Source organism: Atta colombica, unplaced genomic scaffold, assembly GCF_001594045.1.
Source record: "Atta colombica isolate Treedump-2 unplaced genomic scaffold, Acol1.0 scaffold20, whole genome shotgun sequence".
In the NCBI taxonomy this organism is placed as follows: Eukaryota; Metazoa; Arthropoda; class Insecta; order Hymenoptera; family Formicidae; genus Atta; species Atta colombica.
This window is the reverse complement of record NW_017259294.1, coordinates 410,743-418,287: the sequence shown is the minus strand read 5'-3', so window position 1 is coordinate 418,287 and position 7,545 is coordinate 410,743.

Genomic DNA, 7,545 nt, shown 5'->3' with positions numbered 1-7,545 from the left:
TATATATATATATATATATATGTGTGTGTTTGTAATTTAAGATGTATTAATTTCCTAACATGTTAATACTTAATTTAGTAATTGATATTATTGATAACAAAACTTTAACGATCATTTTATATATTTCACGTTTAAATCTTTTTTTTCTGTTTTCTATTTTTAAGCACCGTTAATTTTAGCTTTTATATAATGTAACTATTAATTATACTCTGAATTTAACATCTGGTTTCTTTTAAAAGAATATTTTTGTGCATAGATTACTTTTTCAAAGATGTAAAATGGGAGCATCACTAGCGTTTCAATATTGATCGTTTTCAATATTTTACATTGAATATTTCAATGGATATTCTTAACAAAGAGGGAACATAGGAACATTGAATATGTATCAACATTTTTAATTCGATTATATAACGTATAGAATATTGTTATTTTAATATGAGTTCGACAATTATTGTAACATTATTATTTTAATTTAATCTAACATTGAGAATAACCCGATCGGCGTCGAAACGTATGTATTTCTTATTTATTTGATTTTGAGTATTAAATGTTTATTAATGTCAACTAACTCGTAGCCTTTCTTAATTTTTATATTGGGTATGGGAAAAGTTCGTGACGTTTTTCCCGCTAGATGGCATTAAATGCTCAGCAGTCGGCAACTAGACGTGCATTTAAAAAGTGACATTTTAACCTTTGTTTTGAGCTGAAAAAGATTGAAATCGGTGAAGTGGATCAAAAGTTATTTTATTTTAAAAATAGAAATAAATAAGGAAAAAATTCGCTACATTTTGCAGTATCACTACGATAAAAGTAAGAATGCTGCACAGGTTTGTGAAAAAATTTGCGCTATTTACGATGAAGATACTCTATCAAAATCAGCAGCACGTAAATGATTCGCTCGCTTTCGTGCTGGAAATTTCGATGTGAAAAATGAATCTCGCTCGACCAATCGGACTGAAAAGTCCGATGAAATCATGGTAAAAGTCGAGCGTGATAAGCATGTGAGCATTGCATGTGGAGATTGCCAGAGAACTAGGCATCGACCACAAAACAGTTTTAAATCATTTACACAAAGCTGGATCCAAAAAGAAGCTCAATATTTGGGTTCCTCACGAGTTGAGTGTTAGGAACATGATGGACCGAATTAACATTTGTGATACGCTATTGAAACGGAATGAAATTGAGCCATTTCTAAAGAGAATGATAACTGATAATGAAAAATGGATCACCTACGACAATCCAATTAGAAAAAGATCGTGAATAAAGAAAGGAGAGAAGGCGCAAGCAATCGCAAAATGGATTGACGAAGAAGAAGGTGATGTTGTGCGTGTGGTGGGACTGGAAGGGAATCGTTCACTATGAGCTGTTATCGTCCAATCAAACAATTAATTCCGAACTCTACTGTGAACAACTGCAGAGATTACAACAAGCAATTGAGAGGAAGCAGCCAGAATTAATCAATAGGAGAGGTCGTCTTCCATCACGACAACGCTCGACCACATCATATTCTGAGTGGACGCAATCGATTGAGCACACTTAAAACTTGAATTTCGCCCTTTTTGATATCCAATAATCTCGATCTCACACAACTTGCTAACTCGTATAAAGTAACCATGGCAGTGTCGTTGCGCTTACTTTAGCGTCGATACACTACCATGTCTTCAGATTTTTTTGTTATTCACGAAAGTGGGAAAGAAATTTTTCATGTCAAAAATGCTGTACTAATATCTGAAATGTTACATAAAAAAAACAAAGGATTAGCATTAATTTAGACAGACACTGAGTTCTTACATCACGTGTCAACAAATAAACAAAATATGAATAAGGTTCTGTTCGCCGATTTCATATTGAATATCATTTTAACTTTAATATTTGTTTAATTCGCATATATCTTCGTTATTTATGATAAAATTTCTTAATATTATATTCAAGCTTATTAATTCGATTCGAACTGATTATAATTTCTACCACAAATGTCGGCTTCTTTTGGTAAATCTTTCTATTAATTTTCTTTTAGTAGTTCATTAAATGTTAGTCATTAAATGAGTATAGTCTCGTTGCAAGATCCAAAATCACTTGGTCTTGCAATCATTGTGAGAGACATATGAAGCTTAAGACAATAATCACAAGTAATGTGTATCCACTGATGATGACTCGGAATGATGCCAAAATGTTTGTGACTTATTGATTAATAAATCACTGATAATTTTGTTGCGCTCCAATTACTTAACTTTCATTGCTAGGGGTGGCAATTTTTCATATTTATTGTTAATATTAGAGAGTCTTATACGTCACTTCTTACGATTTAATACTTGAGTGATGAAAGTGAAATACAATAAATGGTTATATCAATTACTATTACGATGCATCCAAACTTATTTCTCTATCTATTTCAAGTAAGCTAGAGCAAAATGGATTCATTGAACATCTATAAGGAAATTTTTTAATTAAGGTAATAATAAATTTTTAAGGTGTATTTGACTTAAGCTTTTTTTAAACATTTATAGCTCTTTAAGTGCTGAGAAACTCGATGTTTTTCATAAGACTTCCTATAAGTAATGAACGCTAGCAGATAAAATTGTTAAAATTTTTGTAAAAGTGAGAAATTAAATAATAATTCCAATAAGTATTTTAACGCCTATTGACATATAATTAAGTCTAAAAGTATTTAATAACAGTACGTCGAATTATAAGAAACGCTCTTAGAATTTTACTAAAATAATTGTATGATTTATATGTCAATATTTTATAATTATTATTGCAATGTAATTGTCTAATTTCACTATTTTACAACATTTCTTTAACAATTTTATCATAATTAAAAAACAATCCAATATTCAAAGAGTTCAATTTTCATTCCAATTTGATTATTGTAATTAATAATTTAACGAAGTTAGCATATTTAAAGTATGTAATAGACGAAGAGGTAGTGTGACAGAGGGGAAAGAAAAGAACGAACGTGTTTTTATAAATATGTGAATGCGTTCGATTAGTGTGCGTCTCACACGTAAAGCGCTCGCGTCTAATCGTGAGCGTCGCTTCTTCTTATCTCCTTTACGCGGCCCACGGATACGGATTTCTTCTTGTAATTTGAAAACTAATCATCGGACAAAAGGACTCCGCACAAAACATACGGAAAATGAGTTATGGCTAATTTAACTGAATTTGTAATATGTTGTAATTCTGATCATCCTAATCAAAAATCTCCATAGGCATGAAGTAAAATAATTTTTGAGTTATTGTACATCAAACTTTGCCAAAACAGCGATTTTGATGAAAACTTTCGGAGCAACCTACATATACAGGATGTATATGTTAGCACAGGGGCCGGCATGTACATATTCCTCATGAAAAAGTAAATCGAAAATGTTAATAGCAAAATCTTAAGGCATTATTAGTTTTCAAACGGTGAGCATTTGAAAATAACCAATCACAGGACATGAAATTTGCACCGTCAGGAGCAGTGCAAGCGGTCGGCCGCACGAACGCTTTGACGGACGTCTCGCTCAACGGTGCTGAATGAGTATTACAAAGTTTCGTGAAATTTCTATATTAACTACTGCCGTATACTTAAATTAAGTCCAATTTAATTGATGAAAAATAATGTGCAAATCAATTCAATAAATAAATAAATTTATAAATAAAATCAATATTAATTAAATGATTCAAACAAATAATGTTAAAAACATTAATTAACAAATATAATATTTGTAAAATTTCTTTTCTGTCACAAGTAGCATTAGAAAAAAAACATTTACATTTGAAATACGCATTTGATATAAATAAATATTTCATATTTAGAAAATGAAACGAAATTCCGAATTATGATAGGAGAAAGGGGAAGTAATATAGTGAAGAAATCGAAATTAGCAAGTAATAAACTGTAAATATCTGTCAACTGACGTTTTTAACGTTATTTGTTTGGATCATTTAATTAATATTGATTTTATTTATAAATTTATTTATTAAATTTATTTATCAAATTTGCGATTGGCAACTCCTCAAGTATCGAAAAAAAGTATGAGAGCATGATTTTGATTTTTGAACGACTCGTGCGCGCTTTTTTGGTGCGAGGCGAACACAGTGCTTCCACTCTTCACTCTGTCTTTTGTTTCAGGATCATACTCGTAAATCCAGGATTCGTCTCCAGTTATCATCCTTTTGATTCAAAATTTGAATCTTGGGCATTTTCGATTCAGTCAATGCAACAGTCTTTGTTTTTGCTCGTCAGTTAAAACTTTCGGAACAATTTTTGCATATAGCTTCCGCATGTTTAAATCTTCTTTAAAATTGTCTGAACACATTGTCTGTTTTTATTCTACCATCTTGATCAAAAAGTTCCCGGAATTACCATTAGATGATGCTCTGAGTCAGCTGATTTGAGTTCTGTTTTTTTTTAGATTGCCACATCTATCATTGACATTCCCACCAAATTTTATTACCATAGCTTGACATTTGTAAAAGTTACGCCGTCTTGAGTACATCTATCTCTGCACATATTTTCGATTTTTTACAGTTTTAAAAATGGAGTTGAATTTCCAACAACGAATTTGTATTAAATTTTGCGTTAAATGGATTCAATGGTATGAAAATCTTGGAAATGTTGAGAAACTGTTTCGGCAGTGATATTCAAAGAAAACAGCCATTTATGAATGGCATGAAAAAATCATTACGGGGAAAGGCGTTTTAACAGCCGAAAGGAGGTAATGGAAAAATCGAAGACGGCTTTGATGGCTATACCGACAATAGAGTTCCAGAAATGTTCCGAGAGCTGGATCAAGCGCTGGCATAAGTGCGTTGCAGTCGATGGGGAGTACTTTGAAGGGAACAATATCACTTTTAATGAATAAACTTGTATTTTGAATTTTCTGAATGAATTCCGGAAACTTTTTGATTAAGGTATAAGTTTTTCTGCAATCATTCTAATGATAATTCGACTGCCTTCATTGGTCTGCCTTCACCAAATCATGAATACGTTGAATGTTCTCATCAACATATGATGTTGAAGGACGTTCCATTCATGCGTCGTCATCAACTCTTCCCTTCCCTTCTTGAATCGGTTCACCCATTTATACACAGTTCTACGCTTCACGATAGACTCACCATACACCATTTCCAACATATGAAGAATTCTTGGCCATTTTTGTCAAGTTTTACGAGAAATTTGTTGGTTCTTTACTCGGTTAAAACATCTCGCTCCATTTCGCCAACACGACTAAAAGTATGTTAATAAAAATACACGAAAAGCAAAGATCTCATTCGATCATGATCTAACTTTTATTAAGGACGTGACGCTTTTGAGACGTTGCATCATTGTACAAGCGTCACCACATCGATAGAATAAAATTTAGTGCATGAATTTTTTGTATTACAATAACTCAAAAACTGTTCATTATTTTACTTCGTGCCCATGGAGATTTTGATCAGGACGATCAGAACTATAACATATTACAAATTCGGCCAAATTAGCCGGAACCCATTTTCCGTATGTTTTGTGCGGAATCCTTTTTGTAAAGAAAAAAATCGTCTTAAAATTAAGCCAGAAATATATCTTTTCATTGATACCTGGATTGTTCTGGATTACTCTATATGCTTATTTATATATATTACATCCTATATAGAATCAAATGTCAGAATTACATCTTCATTTCTTATTGTTAAATATATAGTATAAAAAATTTAACAAAAATAAGCGAAACAGGGAATTATCCTTTCATAATTTTTAATTGAATTTTGTTATAATTTGTAAAAAAATAAATACGATACCATGCAATGATTACCTGATTACAATACATTCCACACATTCTATCAATATATATTTAATTATCATTTCTTACAATTTGGGTAAATATTCCACATTATTATCCAATAAATTGTACAAGAATCAATTTATATAATCGTATATCAATCTGGGATGTCCCAGAATGACTGCCAAATATTTTGTGCGCAGATAAAGCGGACTAAATTGAGTTTAGTTCCCTACTATTTTGCAATTCTCACAGTAATTAACAAGATATTAATTATTAAAGTTATTCTCTAAATATTAGTATTCAATAATTTTTTTTTAATCAAATATTATCAACTTTATAGAAAAACAGCATTAATCAAAATTATTTTCTTTTTATAAAGATCTGTGATTTTTTTTAGATTTTGTTATTAACAATTGTAATTAACAATTAATTTACAATAATTACTTTTAAGTATTGCATTTTCATATTGGCAATTATTTTTACCAGCATGAAAAAATGCGATACTAATAAATTCTGAAAAAATTTTGAAAGCTCTATGAAAAGAAAATAAATAATTTTTCTTTTACCGTTTTTTTGTAAAGTTAAGTACTTGAGTTAAAAATCAATATTTAGCAATTTTTATTATTCAAAAATTTTTTATTAATCGGGATACTTTCAAAATCGGATGAGCGAGGGCTCATCTTAAGGTTTACTAGAAAAACAATTCTATAATATACATCAAATCAGTTCTATATATATTTTCTATTGAGAAGGAATAATAAAAAAATGAATGAATACCAAGAAATTATATAAAATCACATGGAAACAGCGTTTGTACTATTTCATGTCAAAATTTGGGCATACAAATGTCCACATATATAGACGTCAGCAATACGTTTTTTTAACGTAATGCTAACGACGTACCATTTTAATATTTAAAATCATAATTACGTCCCACTTAAGTCACATGTCGTCCTTATCATTAAAATCATGTTTCTTTTCACGTCTTTTCAATGTTTTGTGAGCTGAGATGCATTTATAATAGAAACATGAATCAATAAGAATTTTTATATAAAGTAAGAACAATTTTAAAACTGTTAATAAATCACACTGTTTTATTTTAAATTACTAAACATTTATGAAAGTAGATCTAATATAAATTCGACAAATGCATTGCTTGTATAAGATGATCCCAGAATGACTGCCAAATATTTTGTATCCAGATAGAGCGGACTAAACTGAATCGAAAAGTCTTTCACCTTTTGAAATTTTAGTAATAATTAACAAGATTTTATATAATTTTTTGGTATTCATTCATTTTTTTCCTTCTCAATAGAAAATATGTATAGAACTGATTTGATGTATAGAATTGTTTTTTTAATAAACCTTAAGATAAGCCCTCGCACTTTTGATTTTAATGAAACTATGCGTAAAAAATTTTTTACGCATGAATGTATAAATATGTATAAATATACATAAATATTTATAAATATGTGTAATATCATATATGAAATTTGTCCATACATATTCATATATCCTTTTTTTTTTGTAAAATTACATTTTAGTGTTATAGAAATAATGATAGTAATGTGTGAAAACACAAAAAAATTAAAGGAATAATTTTCGCATTGTGTTCGTTTTTAGAAAAAAAAAAAACAAATTTGGAAAAATTAAAAAAAATTGCTCATACATAATTATACATAATTTTATGTATGATTATGCATAAATAATTTTTTCTTGAAACTTGATTTTTTTCTAAATAAATAGTGTAAAAATTGTCCTTTAATGTCTTTATATTGGATTGTCCGGAAAGTTT